Source organism: Salvelinus fontinalis, chromosome 2, assembly GCF_029448725.1.
Source record: "Salvelinus fontinalis isolate EN_2023a chromosome 2, ASM2944872v1, whole genome shotgun sequence".
In the NCBI taxonomy this organism is placed as follows: domain Eukaryota; kingdom Metazoa; phylum Chordata; class Actinopteri; order Salmoniformes; family Salmonidae; genus Salvelinus; species Salvelinus fontinalis.
Window position 1 is genome coordinate 327,243 of NC_074666.1, and position 23,268 is coordinate 350,510.

The 23,268-nt window shown below is 49.4% G+C and overlaps 1 protein-coding gene across 2 annotated transcripts in view; it reads left to right on the forward strand.

The window, feature by feature from the left end:
- The window catches only part of LOC129869518 (ciliary neurotrophic factor receptor subunit alpha-like), a 574,739-nt gene that overhangs the window by 78,341 nt on the left and 473,130 nt on the right, over positions 1–23,268 (forward strand). The window contains exon 2 of one of the 2 annotated variants that reach the window (XM_055944002.1): positions 16,167–16,309. The exons of the other annotated variant lie outside the window; for it this stretch is intronic. The gene's annotated coding sequence lies outside the window, so the exon portion shown is untranslated. The remainder of the gene's footprint in view (positions 1–16,166; positions 16,310–23,268) is intronic. 2 annotated transcript variants of the gene reach the window in all.

Below are 23,268 nucleotides of genomic sequence, written 5' to 3' on the forward strand. Positions count from 1 at the left end.
TGTTAATACAGAAGAACACAGTCTATCACCATGGTAATGTGTTAATACAGTAGACCAGAGTCTATCACCATGGTAATGTGTTAATACAGAAGAACAGGGTCTATCACCATGGTAATGTGTTAATACAGTAGAACACAGTCTATCACCATGGTAATGTGTTAATACAGTAGAACACAGTCTATCACCATGGTAATGTGTTAATACAGTAGAACACAGTCTATCACCATGGTAATGTGTTAATACAGTAGAACACAGTCTATCACCATGGTAATGTGTTAATACAGTAGACCAGAGTCTATCACCATGGTAATGTGTTAATACAGTAGAACAGGGTCTATCACCATGGTAATGTTGTAATACAGTAGAACAGGGTCTATCAGGCCAAAAGTCACCATTAAAGAGAGAGAAATGTGTGTGTGTGTTAAAGCCAGGTTTGTTAAGTGTGTGTGTGTGTGTGTGTGTGTGTGTGTGTGTGTGTGTGTGTGTGTGTGTGTGTGTGTGTGTGTGTGTGTGTGTGTGTGTGTGTGTGTGTGTGTGTGTGTGTGTGTGTGTGTGTGTGTGTGTGTGTGTGTGTGTGTGTGTGTGTGTGTGTGTGCGTGCGTGCGTGTGTGTGTGTGTCAGCCAGGTTTGTTAAGTGCTACACACCATGCTAATAAACATGAACCTGCTGCCAGATCTGGTTATAATGTTTGATCAGTGGAAATATGAAAAGGACACCTTGAAAATTGCTTCATTATAGTTGTATATTTTATTTTTTTTACATCACAACGTCAACAGTGGCCAATATTACGCACAAATGATCCTTTAGTGTTTCACTAGAACACACTTAGTTATAAAGGCCTGCATAACTTCATCTGACTGCAGCTTTTAGAGGGTTTGCACTAAGCACCCACAGCTGGTAGGAAACACTGGGAGAGCTAAGCTGATCCCTTATGGTAGGCTGTGTGGGTCCTGCTCAAAGGTAGTGCTGATCCCTTATGGCAGGCTGTCTGGGTCCCTTATGGCAGGCTGTGTGGGTCCTGCTCAAAGGTAGTGCTGATCCCTTATGGCAGGCTGTGTGGGTCCCTTATGGCAGGCTGTGTGGGTCCTGCTCAAAGGTAGTGCTGATCCCTTATGGCAGGCTGTGTGGGTCCCTTATGGCAGGCTGTGTGGGTCCTGCTCAAAGGTAGTGCTGATCCCTTATGGCAGGCTGTGTGGGTCCCTTATGGCAGGCTGTGTGGGTCCTGCTCAAAGGTAGTGCTGATCCCTTATGGCAGGCTGTGTGGGTCCCTTATGGCAGGCTGTGTGGGTCCTGCTCAAAGGTAGTGCTGATCCCTTATGGCAGGCTGTGTGGGTCCCTTATGGCAGGCTGTGTGGGTCCCTTATGGCAGGCTGTGTGGGTCCTGCTCAAAGGTGGTGGTGATCCCTTATGGCAGGCTGTGTGGGTCCCTTATGGCAGGCTGTGTGGGTCCTGCTCAAAGGTGGTGGTGATCCCTTATGGCAGGCTGTGTGGGTCCTGCTCAAAGGTGGTGGTGATCCCTTATGGCAGGCTGTGTGGGTCCTGCTCAAAGGTGGTGGACAGCATATAGGGGACAGGGTTCCATTTGGGACACAGCGATAGTCCATCTACACGACAAGAGCGTAATGCCTGGTCTGTGCGGAGGTGAAGCCAGCTAGTGAAGGCAGAATTAACATAGAGAGAGAGAGAGAGATACTGCAGTATCCTGAGACAAGGACAGGTCTGAAGCTCTGTCGTGACATCATGTTTACTATTCTACACCCATGTTTACCCCCTCTGTCCAAACCCCCCCGCTCTCCCACTGTAGTCCTCACAGCGGTCACCTTGACATCTGCAGGAACAACACAACCCTATCTGTGTCTGTGTCCCAAAAGGCCCCCTATTTTCTATGTAGTGCACTACTTACCCATAGGGCCCCAGTCAAAACTAGTGCACTACATAGTGAAAAGGGATGCAGACTCTATGTCTTGGCTCTAACACATTCCTCCCTGGGATTAAAGTGATTCCTCCTGCACTGGGATTGTCTTGGTGTTGGAGGGTCGGGGGGGTTGGAGGAGGGGCAGTGGAGGGAGGAGGGAGGGGGAGGGGGGGCAGTGGAGGGAAAGAGGGAGGGGGGAGGAGGGGCAGTGGAGGGAGGAGGGACAGTGGAGGGAGGAGGGAGGGGGGGGAGGGGCAGCGGAGGGAGGAGGGACAGTGGAGGGAAAGAGGGGCAGTGGAGGGAGGAGGGAGGGGGAGGGGGGGCAGTGGAGGGAGGAGGGAGGGGGAGGGGGGGCAGCGGAGGGAGGAGGGACAGTGGAGGATGGAGGGAGGGGGGGGGAGGGGCAGCGGAGGGAGGAGGGAGGGGGAGGGGGGGCAGCGGAGGGAGGAGGGACAGTGGAGGATGGAGGGAGGGGGGGGGAGGGGCAGCGGAGGGAGGAGGGACAGTGGAGGGAATGAGGGAGGGGGGAGGAGGGAGGGGGGAGTAGGGACAGTGGAGGGAAAAAGGGGCAGTGGAGGGAGGAGGGACAGTGGAGGGAATGAGGGAGGGGGGAGGAGGGAGGAGGGACAGTGGAGGGAATGAGGGACAGTGGAGAGAGGAGGGACAGTGGAGGGAATGAGGGAGGGGGGAGGAGGGGCAGCGGAGGGAGGAGGGACAGTGGTGAGAATGAGGGAGGGGGGAGGAGGGGCAGCGGAGGGAGGAGGGACAGTGGAGGGAATGAGGGAGGGGGGAGATGGAGGGAGGGGGAGGAGGGGCAGAGGAGGGAGGAGGGACAGTGGAGGGAATGAGGGAGGGGGGAGATGGAGGGAGGGGGAGGAGGGGCAGAGGAGGGAGGAGGGACAGTGGAGGGAATGAGGGAGGGGGGAGAAGGAGGGAGGGGGGAGAAGGAGGAGTGTCAGAATAACAGCTTGTTATAATTTAAATGTGTTGAAATTTAAATGAGAAACTGGGGATCAGGGAGGTTGTCAAGGCTGGTGGGCAGCAATGCTATGGCGTAGATATTGTAGACTGTTCTCTTTGTCTCTCTATCTCTTTGTCTCCTCTCTTCTATCTCTGTCTCCTCTCTTCTCTCTCGGTCTCCTCTCTTCTCTCTCTGTCTCTCTTCTGTCTCTGTCTCTCTTCTCTCTCCTTCTGTCTCTGTCTCTTCTTTCTCTCTCTCTGTCTCTGTCTCTATTCTGTCTCTCTCTCTGTCTCTCTGTTTCTTCTCTCTGTCTCCCTCCTCTCCTCTCCTGGTATTCCCATCAGGTCTGTGTTGGTAATGGGCTTCTCCTCTCCTCTCCTGGTATTCCCATCAGGTCTGTGTTGGTAATGGGCTACTACTCTCCTCTCCTGGTATTCCCATCAGGTCTGTGTTGGTAATGGGCTACTCCTCTCCTCTCCTGGTATTCCCATCAGGTCTGTGTTGGTAATGGGCTACTCCTCTCCTCTCCTGGTATTCCCATTAGGTCTGTGTTGGTAATGGGCTACTCCTCTCCTCTCCTGGTATTCCCATGGTCTGTGTTGGTAATGGGCTACTCCTCTCCTCTCCTGGTATTCCCATTAGGTCTGTGTTGGTAATGGGCTACTCCTCTCCTCTCCTGGTATTCCCATCAGGTCTGTGTTGGTAATGGGCTACTCCTCTCCTGGTATTCCCATCAGGTCTGTGTTGGTAATGGGCTACTCCTCTCCTCTCCTGGTATTCCCATCAGGTCTGTGTTGGTAATGGGCTACTCCTCTCCTCTCCTGGTATTCCCATTAGGTCTGTGTTGGTAATGGGCTACTCCTCTCCTCTCCTGGTATTCCCATCAGGTCTGTGTTGGTAATGGGGTACTCCTCTCCTCTCCTGGTATTCCCATCAGGTCTGTGTTGGTAATCGGCTACTCATCTCCTCTCCTGGTATTCCCATCAGGTCTGTGTTCTGTGTTGGTAATGGGCTACTCCTCTCCTCTCCTGGTATTCCCATCAGGTCTGTGTTCTGTGTTGGTAATGGGCTACTCATCTCCTCTCCTGGTTCTCCCATCAGGTCTGTGTTCTGTGTTGGTAATGTGCTACTCATCTCCTCTCCTGGTATTCCCATCAGGTCTGTGTTGGTAATGGGCAACTCCTCTCCTCTCCTGGTATTCCCATCAGGTCTGTGTTGGTAATGGGCTACTCCTCTCCTGGTATTCCCATCAGGTCTGTGTTGGTAATGGGGTACTCCTCTCCTGGTATTCCCATCAGGTCTGTGTTGGTAATGGGGTACTCCTCTCCTGGTATTCCCATCAGGTCTGTGTTGGTAATGGGCTACTCCTCTCCTGGTATTCCCATCAGGTCTGTGTTGGTAAAGGGGTACTCCTCTCCTCTCCTGGTATTCCCATCAGGTCTGTGTTGGTAATGGGCTACTCCTCTCCTCTCCTGGTATTCCCATGGTCTGTGTTGGTAATGGGCTACTCCTCTCCTCTCCTGGTATTCCCATCAGGTCTGTGTTGGTAATGGGCTACTCCTCTCCTCTCCTGGTATTCCCATCAGGTCTGTGTTGGTAATGGGCTAGTCCTCTCCTCTCCTGGTATTCCCATCAGGTCTGTGTTGGTAATGGGCTACTCCTCTCCTGGTATTCCCATCAGGGCTGTGTTGGTAATGGGCTACTCCTCTCCTCTCCTGGTATTCCCATCAGGTCTGTGTTGGTAATGGGCTACTCCTCTCCTCTCCTGGTATTCCCATCAGGTCTGTGTTGGTAATGGGCTACTCCTCTCCTCTCCTGGTATTCCCATCAGGTCTGTGTTGGTAATGGGCTACTCCTCTCCTCTCCTGGTATTCCCATCAGGTCTGTGTTGGTAATGGGCTACTCCTCTCCTCTCCTGGTATTCCCATCAGGTCTGTGTTGGTAATGGGCTACTACTCTCCTCTCCTGGTATTCCCATCAGGTCTGTGTTGGTAATGGGCTACTCCTCTCCTCTCCTGGTATTCCCATCAGGTCTGTGTTGGTAATGGGCTACTCCTCTCCTCTCCTGGTATTCCCATCAGGTCTGTGTTGGTAATGGGCTACTCCTCTCCTGGTATTCCCATCAGGTCTGTGTTGGTAATGGGCTACTGCTCTCCTCTCCTGGTATTCCCATCAGGTCTGTGTTGGTAATGGGCTACTCCTCTCCTCTCCTGGTATTCCCATCAGGTCTGTGTTGGTAATGGGCTACTCCTCTCCTGGTATTCCCATCAGGTCTGTGTTGGTAATGGGCTACTCCTCTCCTCTCCTGGTATTCCCATCAGGTCTGTGTTGGTAATGGGCTACTCCTCTCCTCTCCCCTCCTGATATGGATTTTAGTCAAACTCTGCCCCTCACCTTGCTGGCATGAAGTCCTGCGTCAATGCTCATATTTCATGCTTCTGACGTTTTTTCATTGATTGCAATTAGAGCCAGAGGGAAATGGAGGGTCGGCTGTCCTGAAAGCTGGTGACTCATCTGGAGGGAGAGGAGGGTAGGGGAGGAGGAGAGGACAGGGGAGAAGAAAAGAGAAGGGAAGAGAGGAGGGGAGGAGGAGAGGACAGGGGCGAAGAAAAGAGAAGGGAAGAGAGGAGGGGAGGAGGAGAGGACAGGGGAGAAGAGAAGAGAAGGGCAGAGAGGAGGGGCTGTTTATCTCTCTAGACACAGTCCTCTGTAGACACTACAGTGTGTGACTGGAGAGGAGAGCCTTATAATGTGATCTGTTGTATTTCCATATTGATAATGATCAGGAGTGTCCTGGTTTCATCATGCAGCTCGTTCTCCCTCTTTTCTAGCCTGGAGAGGAGGCCGTCTTGGTTTGTAAATAAGATATAATCAATTCAATGATGTCATTATCCCCCCCCCCCCTTCCCAACCCTTATGATATGGCCTCCACCACAGACTGTACATTATGATATGACCTCCACCACAGACTGTACATTATGATATGACCTCCACCACAGACTGTACATTATGATATGACCTCCACCACAGACTGTACATTATGATATGACCTCCACCACGGACTATGACCTCCACCACAGACTGTACATTATGATATGACCTCCACCACAGACTGTACATTATGATATGTCCTCCACCACAGACTGTACATTATGATATGGCCTCCACCACAGACTGTACATTATGATATGTCCTCCACCACGGACTATGACCTCCACAACCCTTATGATATGTCCTCCACCACGGAGTGTACATACCCTAACTTTTTCATAAAATAGCTGCTCAGTTGTTTCTCAGTAAGCAACAATCTCATAGGACTCGTCTTCTTATTGTTGACATTGTTGTTGATATTGTTTGCTGCTTGTAAGAAATCTTGTTCCATCAGTGTTAAATGCATAATTCAGTGAATTAAAACAGAATCATAAGGAACAATAATGTCCTGTATATCTACAGTCCGTAACATGACGTTATTCTATGTTCTGTATATCTACAGTCTGTAACATGACGTTATTCTATGTTCTGTATATCTACAGTCCGTAACATGACGTTATTCTATGTTCTGTATATCTACAGTCTGTAACATGACGTTATTCTATGTCCTGTATATCTACAGTCCGTAACATGACGTTATTCTATGTTCTGTATATCTACAGTCCGTAACATGACGTTATTCTATGTCCTGTATATCTACAGTCCGTAACATGACGTTATTCTATGTTCTTTATATCTACAGTCTGTAACATGACGTTATTCTATGTCCTGTATATCTACAGTCTGTAACATGACGTTATTCTATGTTCTGTATATCTACAGTCCGTAACATGACGTTATTCTATGTCCTGTATATCTACAGTCCGTAACATGACGTTATTCTATGTTCTTTATATCTACAGTCTGTAACATGACGTTATTCTATGTCCTGTATATCTACAGTCTGTAACATGACGTTATTCTATGTCCTGTATATCTACAGTCCGTAACATGACGTTATTCTATGTTCTGTATATCTACAGTCCGTAACATGACGTTATTCTATGTCCTGTATATCTACAGTCCGTAACATGACGTTATTCTATGTTCTTTATATCTACAGTCTGTAACATGACGTTATTCTATGTCCTGTATATCTACAGTCCGCAACATGACGTTATTCTATGTTCTGTATATCTACAGTCCGTAACATGACGTTATTCTATGTCCTGTATATCTACAGTCCGTAACATGACGTTATTCTATGTTCTTTATATCTACAGTCTGTAACATGACGTTATTCTATGTCCTGTATATCTACAGTCCGCAACATGACGTTATTCTATGTTCTGTATATCTACAGTCCGTAACATGACGTTATTATTTGTTCTGTATATCTACAGTCTGTAACATGACGTTATTCTATGTTCTGTATATCTACAGTCTGTAACATGACGTTATTCTATGTTCTGTATATCTACAGTCCGTAACATGACGTTATTCTATGTCCTGTATATCTACAGTCTGTAACATGACGTTATTCTATGTTCTGTATATCTACAGTCCGTAACATGACGTTATTCTATGTTCTGTATATCTACAGTCTGTAACATGACGTTATTCTATGTCCTGTATATCTACAGTCTGTAACATGACGTTATTCTATGTTCTGTATATCTACAGTCCGTAACATGACGTTATTCTATGTTCTGTATATCTACAGTCCGTAACATGACGTTATTCTATGTTCTGTATATCTACAGTCTGTAACATGACGTTATTCTATGTCCTGTATATCTACAGTCTGTAACATGACGTTATTCTATGTTCTGTATATCTACAGTCCGTAACATGACGTTATTCTATGTTCTGTATATCTACAGTCCGTAACATGACGTTATTATTTGTTCTGTATATCTACAGTCTGTAACATGACGTTATTCTATGTTCTGTATATCTACAGTCTGTCACATGACGTTATTCTATGTCCTGTATATCTACACTCTGTAACATGACGTTATTCTATGTTCTGTATATCTACACTCTGTAACATGACGTTATTCTATGTCCTGTATATCTACACTCTGTAACATGACGTTATTCTATGTTCTGCATATCTACACTTTGTAACATGACGTTATTCTATGTCCTGTATATCTACACTATGTAACATGACGTTATTCTAAGTCCTGTATATCTACACTCTGTAACATGACGTTATTCTATGTCCTGTATATCTACACTCTGTAACATGACGTTATTCTATGTTCTGTATATCTACAGTCTGTAACATGATGCTATTCTAGATCAGAGAGGGAGAGAGAGGGAGGGTGAGAGAGAGAGCGAGGGAGAGAGAAGGAGAGCGAGAGGGAGGGAGAGAGGGGGAGAGGGGGAGAGGGGAGAGGGGGAGAGTGGGAGAGAGAGAGAGAGAGAGAGAGAGAGAGAGAGAGAGAGAGAGAGAGAGAGAGAGAGAGAGAGAGAGAGAGAGAGAGAGAGAGAGAGAGAGAGAGAGAGAGAGAGAGAGAGAGAGAGAGAGAGAGAGAGAGAGAGAGAGAGAGAGAGAGAGAGAGAGAGAGAGAGAGAGAGAGAGAGAGAGAGAGAGAGAGAGAGAGAGAGAGAGATGTAACAACTGTATGGTATACTTACATCATTATTAAAACACATTTGATTTCATTTTAACAGACTAGAAAGTTTTTAAAAAACTCGTCGCTGCCAGATTCCACCCTGACTCTTTGCACGTCACCTAACTTAGCTGAACCGTGTTCTCACAAGCCTGGTCTGCAAGGGCAGCCATCTGGTCTAGATGAGTGGATGTTCCATTATCCTTACTCCTGGCCATGAAACGTCTCCGTGAGCAGATAGTGGTCGTCCAGGACCAAAGCACAGCGCGCTAGAACGTAGTAATGGATGACATCCCGACCTGCTCCATATCCAACAGGAACAAAGCCTATCATGTCAAAGTTCCCCAGCTCTCCTCAGAACCGCACAGGCCATGTCTATCCAGTATACTCCCTACTGGTACCAAAGTATTTGTGCAGCTTGTAAACGGAAAGCTGTCCCTCTGGACCCATGTCCAACAGCCCTTGGCCCCACTCATTCAAAGGGAGATGTAACACTGCGGAACGTGACCAGTGTTGGCCAGGCCAAAATACATCCATCAGTAATCTCTGTAGTTGTTATTGATGAGACTCTGTAGAGGATCCATCAGTAATCTCTGTAGTTGTTATTGATGAGACTCTGTGGGGATCCATCAGTAATCTCTGTAGTTGTTATTGATGAGACTCTGTAGAGGATCCATCAGTAATCTCTGTAGTTGATATTGATGAGACTCTGTGGGGGATCCATCAGTAATCTCTGTAGTTGTTATTGATGAGACTCTGTGGGGATCCATCAGTAATCTCTGTAGTTGTTATTGATGAGACTCTGTGGGGGATCCATCAGTAATCTCTGTAGTTGTTATTGATGAGACTCTGTGGAGGATCCATCAGTAATCTCTGTAGTTGTTATTGATGAGACGCTGTGGGGATCCATCAGTAATCTCTGTAGTTGTTAGTGATGAGACCATCAGTAATCTCTGTAGTTGTTATTGATGAGACTCTGTGGGGATCCATCAGTAATCTCTGTAGTTGTTATTGATCAGACTCTGTGGGGGATCCATCAGTAATCTCTGTAGTTGTTATTGATGAGACTCTGTGGGGAACCATCAGTAATCTCTGTAGTTGTTATTGATCAGACTCTGTGGGGATCCATCAGTAATCTCTGTAGTTGTTATTGATGAGACCATCAGTAATCTCTGTAGTTGTTATTGATGAGACTCTGTGGGGGATCCATCAGTAATCTCTGTAGTTGTTATTGATGAGACTCTGTGGAGGATCCATCAGTAATCTCTGTAGTTGTTATTGATGAGACTCTGTGGGGATCCATCAGTAATCTCTGTAGTTGTTATTGATGAGACTCTGTGGGGATCCATCAGTAATCTCTGTAGTTGTTATTGATGAGACTCTGTGGGGATCCATCAGTAATCTCTGTAGTTGTTATTGATGAGACTCTGTGGGGATCCATCAGTAATCTCTGTAGTTGTTATTGATGAGACTCTGTGGGGATCCATCAGTAATCTCTGTAGTTGTTATTGATGAGACTCTGTGGGGATCCATCAGCAATCTCTGTAGTTGTTATTGATGAGACTCTGTGGGGGATCCATCAGTAATCTCTGTAGTTGTTAGTGATGAGACCATCAGTAATCTCTGTAGTTGTTATTGATGAGACTCTGTGGGGGATCCATCAGTAATCTCTGTAGTTGTTAGTGATGAGACCATCAGTAATCTCTGTAGTTGTTATTGATGAGACCATCAGTAATCTCTGTAGTTGTTATTGATGAGACTCTGTGAGGATCCATCAGTAATCTCTGTAGTTGTTATTGATGAGACTCTGTGGAGGGTCCATCAGTAATCTCTGTAGTTGTTTGATGAGACTCTGTAGAGGATCCATCAGTAATCTCTGTAGTTGTTATTGATGAGACTCTGTGGAGGATCCATCAGTAATCTCTGTAGTTGTTATTGATGAGACTCTGTGGGGGATCCATCAGTAATCTCTGTAGTTGTTATTGATGAGACTCTGTGGGGATCCATCAGTAATCTCTGTAGTTGTTATTGATGAGACTCTGTGGAGGATCCATCAGTAATCTCTGTAGTTGTTATTGATGAGACTCTGTGGGGATCCATCAGTAATCTCTGTAGTTGTTATTGATGAGACTCTGTGGAGGATCCATCAGTAATCTCTGTAGTTGTTATTGATGAGACTCTGTGGAGGATCCATCAGTAATCTCTGTAGTTGTTATTGATGAGACTCTGTGGAGGATCCATCAGTAATCTCTGTAGTTGTTATTGATGAGACTCTGTGGGGGATCCATCAGTAATCTCTGTAGTTGGTATTGATGAGACTCTGTGGGGATCCATCAGTAATCTCTGTAGTTGTTATTGATGAGACTCTGTGGGGATCCATCAGTAATCTCTGTAGTTGTTATTGATGAGACTCTGTGGGGGATCCATCAGTAATCTCTGTAGTTGGTATTGATGAGACCATCAGTAATCTCTGTAGTTGTTATTGATGAGACTCTGTGGGGATCCATCAGTAATCTCTGTAGTTGTTATTGATGAGACTCTGTGGAGGATCCATCAGTAATCTCTGTTGTTGTTATTGATGAGACTCTGTGGGGGATCCATCAGTAATCTCTGTAGTTGTTATTGATGAGACTCTGTGGGGATCCATCAGTAATCTCTGTAGTTGTTATTGATGAGACTCTGTGGAGGATCCATCAGTAATCTCTGTAGTTGTTATTGATGAGACCATCAGTAATCTCTGTAGTTGTTATTGATGAGACTCTGTGGGGATCCATCAGTAATCTCTGTAGTTGATATTGATGAGACTCTGTGGGGATCCATCAGTAATCTCTGTAGTTGATATTGATGAGACTCTGTGGGGGATCCATCAGTAATCTCTGTAGTTGTTATTGATGAGACTCTGTGGGGGATCCATCAGTATCTCTGTAGTTGTTAGTGATGAGACCATCAGTAATCTCTGTAGTTGTTATTGATGAGACCATCAGTAATCTCTGTAGTTGTTATTGATGAGACTCTGTGGGGATCCATCAGTAATCTCTGTAGTTGTTATTGATGAGACTCTGCGGGGGATCCATCAGTAATCTCTGTAGTTGTTATTGATGAGACTCTGTGGGGATCCATCAGTAATCTCTGTAGTTGTTATTGATGAGACTCTGTGGAGGATCCATCAGTAATCTCTGTAGTTGTTATTGATGAGACTCTGTGGGGGATCCATCAGTAATCTCTGTAGTTGTTATTGATGAGACTCTGTGGGGATCCATCAGTAATCTCTGTAGTTGTTATTGATGAGACTCTGTGGAGGATCCATCAGTAATCTCTGTAGTTGTTATTGATGAGACCATCAGTAATCTCTGTAGTTGTTATTGATGAGACTCTGTGGGGATCCATCAGTAATCTCTGTAGTTGATATTGATGAGACTCTGTGGGGATCCATCAGTAATCTCTGTAGTTGATATTGATGAGACTCTGTGGGGGATCCATCAGTAATCTCTGTAGTTGTTATTGATGAGACTCTGTGGGGGATCCATCAGTAATCTCTGTAGTTGTTAGTGATGAGACCATCAGTAATCTCTGTAGTTGTTATTGATGAGACTCTGTGGAGGATCCATCAGTAATCTCTGTAGTTGTTATTGATGAGACTCTGTGGGGTACACCATCAGCCTCTCCCAGAGCATTGAAACGGCCAAGTTGATAGCGTCCAGGGCGCTTCTCCTGAAAGACATCAGTGGCAACAAACACCGCTATATCAACAACTTAGCTGCATTGTTATCCTCCAAGCCCTCACAGTTTCGGAAACCCTGAGGTCCCCCCCCAAAAACCTAAGAACTTCAACCCTGCTCTGACCCAGTGTAACCCCCCAGGAAGACTAGGAGATTCTGCTCTGACCCAATGTAACCCTCCAGGAAGACTAGGAGATCCTTCTCTGACCCAGTGTAACCCCCCAGGAAGACTAGGAGATCCTGCTCTGACCCAATGTAACCCTCCAGGAAGACTAGGAGATCCTTCTCTGACCCAGTGTAACCCTCCAGGAAGACTAGGAGATCCTTCTCTGACCCAGTGTAACCCCCCAGGAAGACTAGGAGATCCTTCTCTGACCCAGTGTAACCCCCCAGGAAGACTAGGAGATCCTTCTCTGACCCAGTGTAACCCTCCAGGAAGACTAGGAGATCCTGCTCTGACCCAATGTAACCCTCCAGGAAGACTAGGAGATCCTGCTCTGACCCAATGTAACCCCCCAGGAAGACTAGGAGATCCTGCTCTGACCCAATGTAACCCCCCAGGAAGACTAGGAGATCCTGCTCTGACCCAATGTAACCCTCCAGGAAGACTAGGAGATCCTGCTCTGACCCAGTGTAACCCCCCAGGAAGACTAGGAGATCCTGCTCTGACCCAATGTAACCCTCCAGGAAGACTACCCTGCAGCATCTCCCCACCTACTACTGCTGGAACTATCAACCCTGCAGCATCTCCCCACCTACTACTGCTGGAACTATCAACCCTGCAGCATCTCCCCACCTACTACTGCTGGAACTATCAACCCTGCAGCATCTCCCCACCTACTACTGCTGGAACTATCAACCCTGCAGCGTCTCCCCACCTACTACTGCTGGAACTATCAAACCTGCAGCATCTCCCCACCTACTACTGCTGGAACTATCAACCCTGCAGCGTCTCCCCACCTACTACTGCTGGAACTATCAAACCTGCAGCATCTCCCCACCTACTACTGCTGGAACTATCAACCCTGCAGCGTCTCCCCACCTACTACTGCGGGAACTATCAACCCTGCAGCATCTCCCTCAACCTACAGCCCTGCAGCATCTCCCTCAACCTACAGCCCTGCAGCATCTCCCCACCTACAACCCTGCAGCATCTCCCCACCTACTACCCTGCAGCATCTCCCCACCTACTACTGCTGGAACTATCAACCCTGCAGCGTCTCCCCACCTACTACTGCGGGAACTATCAACCCTGCAGCATCTCCCTCAACCTACAGCCCTGCAGCATCTCCCTCAACCTACAGCCCTCAAGCATCTCCCTCAACCTACAACCCTGCAGCATCTCCCTCAACCTACAGCCCTGCAGCATCTCCCCACCTACAACCCTGCAGCATCTCCCCACCTACAACCCTGCAGCATCTCCCTCAACCTACAACCCTGCAGCATATCCCTCAACCTACAACCCTGCAGCATCTCCCCACCTACAACCCTGCAGCATCTCCCTCAACCTACAACCCTGCAGCATCTCCCTCAACCTACAGCCCTCAAGCATCTCCCTCAACCTACAACCCTGCAGCATCTCCCCACCTACAACCCTGCAGCATCTCCCTCAACCTACAACCCTGCAGCATCTCCCTCAACCTACAGCCCTCAAGCATCTCCCTCAACCTACAGCCCTCAAGCATCTCCCTCAACCTACAACCCTGCAGCATCTCCCTCAACCTACAACCCTGCAGCATCTCCCTCAACCTACAGCCCTCAAGCATCTCCCTCAACCTACAACCCTGCAGCATCTCCCCACCTACAACCCTGCAGCATCTCCCTCAACCTACAGCCCTGCAGCATCTCCCTCAACCTACAGCCCTCAAGCATCTCCCTCAACCTACACAGCAGTGGTTCTATGGCCAAACAGTAGAGCTGACCCCAGTGTGTACTTCCCTACCTTATCCCTCTCTTAACTGGGACTGGCAGGCTCCACCCACCCCCCACATTTACCATAACAGAAGCCCCACAGAACAATAACTTGACCCGTGATCTAAACCCTCTACCCAGGCCAAACACTTCCATGGTCCTAAAGAGATGACACACTCTATCAAAATATGTTCTTTATCTATCTAAATGAGTCCCGGATCCTGATCATATATCTTAGTGATGTCTATCACATCTCTCAAAAGAAAAACGTTGTCCATTATTGTTCTCCCAGCACACAGTATCCCTGATCCATGTGAAATGTTTTGTCCAAACAACTGTTCATCCTATTTGCGAAACACTTGGGCAATATTTTGTAAAGCAGAGCAACGATACATGCCTCAAGTTCTTCAGTAGAGCTACGGCCTTCTTCTGCAGCAGTAATGATAGCACTGCCCTCTAGCAGCTGACTGGTAGTACGGAGTTCTCAATGGAATCTCAAAATACTTCTAAGAGGTCCCTCCCTAATAGACCCTAGAAATGTTTATAAAACTCAGCAGTATGTCCAGCGACCCATGGAGCATGGCCTGGGGAGAGCTGCTCCACAGCCACGGTTAGTTCCTGAAACTAAAGATCCCCCTCCGGCCTAGCAGTCTGCTCAAGCCAGAGCTTAGGCATCCCCTGTAGAATCTCCTGAACATACTGTGGAATTGTTGCTGTCACTGTAGAGGTCTGCATAGAAGTCCATAGTCATCCTCCTCATCGCCACTGTTTCCGACGTCAGAGACCCTGAAGGATGCAGCCGATAGAACATCCGTTTCCGCTGCGCCGACTTCCTCTCCAGGTTGAAGAAGAACGCACTCGGAGCATCCGTGTCCGTCAGGGTTACCATCCGTGTCCGTCAGGGTTACCATCCGTGTCCGTCAGGGTTACCATCCGTGTCCGTCAGGGTTACCATCCGTGTCCGTCAGGGTGTCCGTCAGGGTTACCATCCGTGTCCGTCAGGGTTACCATCCGTGTCCGTCAGGGTTACCATCCGTGTCCGTCAGGGTTACCATCCGTGTCCGTCAGGGTGTCCGTCAGGGTTACCATCCGTGTCCGTCAGGGTTACCATCCGTGTCCGTCAGGGTTACCATCCGTGTCCGTCAGGGTTACCATCCGTGTCCGTCAGGGTTACCATCCGTGTCTGTCAGGGTGTCCGTCAGGGTTACCATCCGTATCCGTCAGGGTGTCCGTCAGGGTTACCATCCGTGTCCGTCAGGGTGTCCGTCAGGGTGTCCGTCAGGGTGTCCGTCAGGGTTACCATCCGTGTCTGTCAGGGTGTCCGTCAGGGTTACCATCCGTGTCTGTCAGGGTGTCCGTCAGGGTTACCATCCGTGTCCGTCAGGGTTACCATCCGTGTTCGTCAGGGTTACCATCCGTGCTCTAATGAGCACACCCTTCACCTGAGCCTGTAAAACAGCTGTGTCCACTCAGCCCTCAACTCCCTCTCTGACCCTGAGTCATGCAGTCCTTTAATGCTATCCTCAATGTCTCTAATATCTCCGAGCTCTGAATAACAGTCCTTATCCTAGCTGTCCCATGACAGAGTACTGCTGGCAAAACAGCCGTTACTTGTGTTTTCCCCAACTCCCACCATTGTCTTAGATTCTCAAACTCAGCTTTCCTCCCTTTCTAACGCTCCTAAAGACACCAAACCCCTCACAAAATAAGGCATCATGCAAAGACCTTGGATGACGTACAAATGCCAAGCCATATGGTCTGAAAAACCACTAGACCAGATCTGGGAGTCCAGACCCCTGTTACAGCTGTCCTTACTGACATAGATCCTGATAAACCACTAGGACCCCAGAACCCTGTTACAGCTGTCCTTACTGACATAGATCCTGATAAACCACTAGGACCCCAGAACCCTGTTATAGTCTGTTGTACAGTCCCCACCCCCCCCCATTACAGTACATCTATCCCCACCCCCCCTACTGGGATCATAGACATTAACAAATAGAAAAGGAAAACCCCCCTATTTCTACCTGAACCACTAACACCCAGCCCTTCTCCACCTCTGAGGTAGATACGACTTCACGATCTCCAACTCCAGCCCTTCTCCACCTCTGAGGTAGATACGACTTCACGATCTCCAACTCCAGCCCTTCTCCACCTCTGAGGTAGATACGACTTCACGATCTCCAACTCCAGCCCTTCTCCACCTCTGAGGTAGATACGACTTCACGATCTGATGAGAACAGAACTGCTTCTCTTGTACTTATACGAGAGCCATGACTAGGGAAACACTCCCCCTCCGTGCCCCGCATTACCTCATTACCACTATTACTGTGGGTCTCCTGTAAGAAACACACATTTAAAACACTTCCTTTAAAAGTTGATGCTTAGTAGACTCATACTCTACAGCCCTCATTCAGTGGGTCTTCCTTTAAAAGTTAATGCTTACTGAACTCATACTCTACAGCCAACATTCAGTGGGTCTTCCTTTAAAAGTTGCAGTGTAAAGCAGCACAGCTTGCGGGGGTTATGTAAGTGTCATCCATTGTTGCCAGAATGACTCATAAACACCACAATCTGTCACCATCTACCACTAACGGTCGGGATATAAGCTCAAAACGTTTAAAGGATGAACCACTGCATGTCTCTTCTCCATTTGTGTAGAAAGAGACCACTCTAAAAGCCTCCATGAAAAGACATGAAAAGGAAAGCACGAAACCCAACAGAGGAAACAGACCAGGGCAATAAATTCCCCTGTGATGCATGCCCATTCAGACTCCAACCCCCCCCCCCCCCCTCCTGCCCCATGCCCATTCAGACTCCAACACACCCCCCCCTCCTGCACCATGCCCATTAAGACTAAAACCCCCCCCACCCCTCATACACCATGCCCATTCAGACTCCAACCCCCCCCCGCCTGCACCATGCCCATTCAGACTCCAACCCCCCCCTTCCTGCTATATGCCCATTCAAACTCCAACCCCCCCCCCCCTCCTGCACCATGCCCATTCAGACTCCAACCCCCCCCCCCTCCTACACCATGCCCATTCAGACTCCAACCCCCCCCCCCCTCCTACACCATGCCCATTCAGACTCCAACCCCCCCCCCTGCTATATGCCCATTCAGACTCCAACCCCCCCTCCTGCTATATGTCCATTCAGACTCCAAACCTCCCTCCTGCTATATGCCCATTCAGACTCCAACCCCCCCCCCCTCCTGCACCATGCCCATTCAGACTCCAACCCCCCCCCCCCCTCCTGCTACATGCCCATTCAGACTCCAACCCCCCCCTGCTATATGCCCATTCAGACTCCAACCCCCCCTCCTGCACCATGCCCATTCAGACTCCAACCCCCCCCCCCTCCTGCTATATGCCCATTCAGACTCCAACCCCCCCCCCCCTCCTGCTATATGCCCATTCAGACTCCAACCCCCCCTCCTCCTGCTATATGCCCATTCAGACTCCAATCCCCCCCCCTCCTGCTATATGCCCATTCAGACTCCAACCCCCCCTCCTGCACCATGCCCATTCAGACTCCAACCCCCCCCCTCCTGCTATATGCCCATTCAGACTCCAACCCCCCCCCCCCCCTGCACCATGCCCATTCAGACTCCAACCCCCCCTCCTGCTATATGCCCATTCAGACTCCAACCCCCCCCCCCCCCTCCTGCTATATGCCCATTCAGACTCCGACCCCCCCCCCCCCTCCTGCTATATGCCCATTCAGACTCCAAACCCCCCCCCCCCTCCTGCTATATGCCCATTCAGACTCCAAACCCCCCCCCCCCCCCTCCTGCTATATGCCCATTCAGACTCCAACCCCCCCACCCTCCTGCACCGTGCCCATTCAGACTCCAACCCCCCCCCTTCTGCTACATGCCCATTCAGACTCCAACCCCCCCCCCCCTCCTGCTACATGCCCATTCAGTCTCCAACCCCCCCCCCCCCCCTCCTGCTATATGCCCATTCAGACTCCAACCCCCCCCCTCCTGCTATATGCCCATTCAGACTCCAACCCTCCCTCCTGCTATATGCCCATTCAGACTCCAACCCCCCCCCCTCCTGCACCATGCCCATTCAGACTCCAACCCCCCCTCCTGCTATATGCCCATTCAGACTCCAACCCCCCCCCCCCCTCCTGCTATATGCCCATTCAGACTCCAACCCCCCCCTCCTGCACCATGCCCATTCAGACTCCACCCCCCCCCTCCTGCTATATGCCCATTGAGACTCCAACCCCCCCTCCTGCTATATGTCCATTCAGACTCCAACCCCCCCCCTCTCCTGCTATATGCCCATTCAGACTCCAACCCCCCCTCCTGCTATATGCCCATTCAGACTCCAACCCCCCCTCCTGCACCATGCCCATTCAGACTCCAACCCCCCCCCCCCCTCCTGCTATATGCCCATTCAGACTCCAACCCCCCCTCCTGCACCATGCCCATTCAGACTCCAACCCCCCCCCCCCCCCCTCCTGCTATATGCCCATTCAGACTCCAACCCTCCCTCCTGCTATATGCCCATTCAGACTCCAACCCCCCCCCCTCCTGCACCATGCCCATTCAGACTCCAACCCCCCCTCCTGCTATATGCCCATTTTGACTCCAACCCCCCCTCCTGCTATATGCCCATTCAGACTCCAACCCCCCCTCCTGCACCATGCCAATTCAGACTCCAACCCCCCCCCCCCCTCCTGCTATATGCCCATTCAGACTCCAACCCCCCCCTCCTGCTATATGCCCATTCAGACTCCAACCCTCCCTCCTGCTATATGCCCATTCAGACTCCAACCCCCCCCCTCCTGCACCATGCCCATTCAGACTCCAACCCCCCCTCCTGCTATATGCCCATTCAGACTCCAACCCCCCCCCCCCCCTCCTGCTATATGCCCATTCAGACTCCAACCCCCCTCCTGCACCATGCCCATTCAGACTTCACCCCCCCCTCCTGCTATATGCCCATTGAGACTCCAACCCCCCCTCCTGCTATATGTCCATTCAGACTCCAACCCCCCCCCTCTCCTGCTATATGCCCATTCAGACTCCAACCCCCCCTCCTGCTATATGCCCATTCAGACTCCAACCCCCCCTCCTGCACCATGCCCATTCAGACTCCAACCCCCCCCCCCCCTCCTGCTATATGCCCATTCAGACTCCAACCCCCCCCCTCCTGCTATATGCCCATTCAGACTCCAACACCCCCCCCCTCCTGCTATATGCCCATTCAGACTCCACATTCAGACTCCAACCCTCCCTCCTGCTATATGCCCATTCAGACTCCACCCCCCCCCCCCCCTCCTGCACCATTTCCATTCAGACTCCAACCCCCCCTCCTGCTATATGCCCATTCAGACTCCAACCCCCCCTCCTGCTATATGCCCATTCAGACTCCAACCCCCTCCCTCCTGCTATATGCCCATTCAGACTCCAACCCCCCCTCCTCCTGCTATATGCCCATTCAGACTCCAACCCCCCCCCCACCTGCTATATGTCCATTCAGACACCAACCACCCCCCCTGCTATATGTCCATTCAGACTCCAACCCCCCCTCCTGCTATATGTCCATTCAGACTCCAACCCCCCCTCCTGCTATATGCCCATTCAGACTCCAACCCCCCCTCCTGCTATATGTCCATTCAGACTCCAACCCCCCCTCCTGCTATATGCCCATTCAGACTCCAACCCCCCCTCCTGCTATATGCCCATTCAGACTCCAACCCCCCCTCCTGCTATATGCCCATTCAGACTCCAACCCCCCCCTCCTGCTATATGCCCATTCAGACTCCAACCCCCCCCTCCTGCTATATGCCCATTCAGACTCCAACCCCCCCCCCCCCCTCCTGCTATATGCCCATTCAGACTCCAACCCCCCCTCCTGCTATATGCCCATTCAGACTCCAACCCCCCCCTCCTGCACCATGCCCATTCAGACTCCAACCCCCCCCCCCTCCTGCTATATGCCCATTCAGACTCCAACCCCCCCTCCTGCTATATGTCCATTCAGACTCCAACCCCCCCCCCCCCCTCCTGCTATATGCCCATTCAGACTCCAACCCCCCCTCCTGCTATATGTCCATTCAGACTCCAACCCCCCCCCCTCCTGCTATATGCCCATTCAGACTCCAACCCCCCCTCCTGCACCATGCCCATTCAGACTCCAACCCCCCCCCCCCTCCTGCTATATGCCCATTCAGACTCCAACCCCCCCCCCTCCTGCTATATGCCCATTCAGACTCCAACCCCCCCCTCCTCCTGCTATATGCCCATTCAGACTCCAACCTCACCCCGCCCCCCTCCTGCTATATGTCCATTCAGACTCCAACCCCCCCTCCTGCTATATGTCCATTCAGACTCCAACCCCCCCTCCTGCTATATGTCCATTCAGACTCCAACCCCCCCTCCTGCTATATGCCCATTCAGACTCCAACCCCCCCTCCTGCTATATGCCCATTCAGACTCCAACCCCCCCTCCTGCTATATGCCCATTCAGACTCCAACCCCCCCCTCCTGCTATATGCCCATTCAGACTCTAACCCCCCCCTCCTGCTATATGCCCATTCAGACTCCAACCCCCCCCCTCCTGCTATATGCCCATTCAGACTCCAACCCCCCCTCCTGCTATATGCCCATTCAGACTCCAACCCCCCCTCCTGCACCATGCCCATTCAGACTCCAACCCCCCCCCCCTCCTGCTATATGCCCATTCAGACTCCAACCCCCCCTCCTGCTATATGTCCATTCAGACTCCAACCCCCCCCCCCCTCCTGCTATATGCCCATTCAGACTCCAAATTAAACACTTTTATTCTATAGGCTGGGATCCTCACTATGCAGCTGTTATTCTATAGGCTGGGATCCTCACTATGCAGCTGTTATTCTATAGGCTGGGATCCACACCATGCAGCTGTTATTCTATAGGCTGGGATCCTCACTATGCAGCTGTTATTCTATAGGCTGGGATCCACACTATACAGCTGTTATTCTATAGGCTGGGATCCACACTATGCAGCTGTTATTCTATAGGCTGGGATCCACACTATACAGCTGTTATTCTATAGGCTGGGATCCTCACTATACAGCTGTTATTCTATAGGCTGGGATCCTCACTATGCAGCTGTTATTCTATAGGCTGGGATCAGGACTATGGAGCTGTTATTCTATAGGCTGGGATCCACACTATACAGCTGTTATTCTATAGGCTGGGATCCTCACTATGCAGCTGTTATTCTATAGGCTGGGATCCACACTATACAGCTGTTATTCTATAGGCTGGGATCCCCACTATACAGCTGTTATTCTATAGGCTGGGATCCACACTATGCAGCTGTTATTCTATAGGCTGGGATCCTCACTATACAGCTGTTATTCTATAGGCTGGGATCCACACTATACAGCTGTTATTCTATAGGCTGGGATCCACACTATACAGCTGTTATTCTATAGGCTGGGATCCTCAATATACAGCTGTTATTCTATAGGCTGGGATCCACACTATGCAGCTGTTATTCTATAGGCTGGGATCCACACTATACAGCTGTTATTCTATAGGCTGGGATCCACACAGCTGTTATTCTATAGGCTGGGATCCCCACTATACAGCTGTTATTCTATAGGCTGGGATCCACACTATGCAGCTGTTATTCTATAGGCTGGGATCCACACTATACAGCTGTTATTCTATAGGCTGGGATCCACACTATGCAGCTGTTATTCTATAGGCTGGGATCCTCACTATGCAGCTGTTATTCTATAGGCTGGGATCCTCACTATACAGCTGTTATTCTATAGGCTGGGATCCACACAGCTGTTATTCTATAGGCTGGGATCCTCACTATGCAGCTGTTATTCTATAGGCTGGGATCCACACTATGCAGCTGTTATTCTATAGGCTGGGATCAGGACTATGGAGCTGTTATTCTATAGGCTGGGATCCACACTATACAGCTGTTATTCTATAGGCTGTTATTCTATAGGCTGGGATCCTCACTATGCAGCTGTTGTTCTATAGGCTGGGATCCTCACTATGCAGCTGTTATTCTATAGGCTGGGATCCACACTATACAGCTGTTATTCTATAGGCTGGGATCCACACTATGCAGCTGTTATTCTATAGGCTGGGATCCTCACTATGCAGCTGTTATTCTATAGGCTGGGATCCTCACTATACAGCTGTTATTCTATAGGCTGTGATCCACACTATGCAGCTGTTATTCTATAGGCTGGGATCCTCACTATGCAGCTGTTATTCTATAGGCTGGGATCCTCACTATGCAGCTGTTATTCTATAGGCTGGGATCCACACTATGCAGCTGTTATTCTATAGGCTGGGATCCACACTATGCAGCTGTTATTCTATAGGCTGGGATCCACACTATACAGCTGTTATTCTATAGGCTGGGATCCACACTATGCAGCTGTTATTCTATAGGCTGGGATCCACACTATACAGCTGTTATTCTATAGGCTGGGATCCACACTATGCAGCTGTTATTCTATAGGCTGGGATCCACACAGCTGTTATTCTATAGGCTGGGATCCACACAGCTGTTATTCTATAGGCTGGGATCCACACTATACAGCTGTTATTCTATAGGCTGGGATCCTCACTATACAGCTGTTATTCTATAGGCTGGGATCCTCACTATGCAGCTGTTATTCTATAGGCTGGGATCCACACTATGCAGCTGTTATTCTATAGGCTGGGATCCTCACTATGCAGCTGTTATTCTATAGGCTGGGATCCACAATATGCAGCTGTTATTCTATAGGCTGGGATCCTCACTATACAGCTGTTATTCTATAGGCTGGGATCCACACTATGCAGCTGTTATTCTATAGGCTGGGATCCCCACAGCTGTTATTCTATAGGCTGGGATCCTCACTATGCAGCTGTTATTATATAGGCTGGGATCCACACTATACAGCTGTTATTATATAGGCTGGGATCCACACTATACAGCTGTTATTCTATAGGCTGGGATCCACACTATACAGCTGTTATTCTATAGGCTGGGATCCACACTATACAGCTGTTATTATATAGGCTGGGATCCACACTATACAGTTGTTATTCTATAGGCTGGGATCCACACTATGCAGCTGTTATTCTATAGGCTGGGATCCTCACTATGCAGCTGTTATTCTATAGGCTGGGATCCTCACAGCTGTTATTC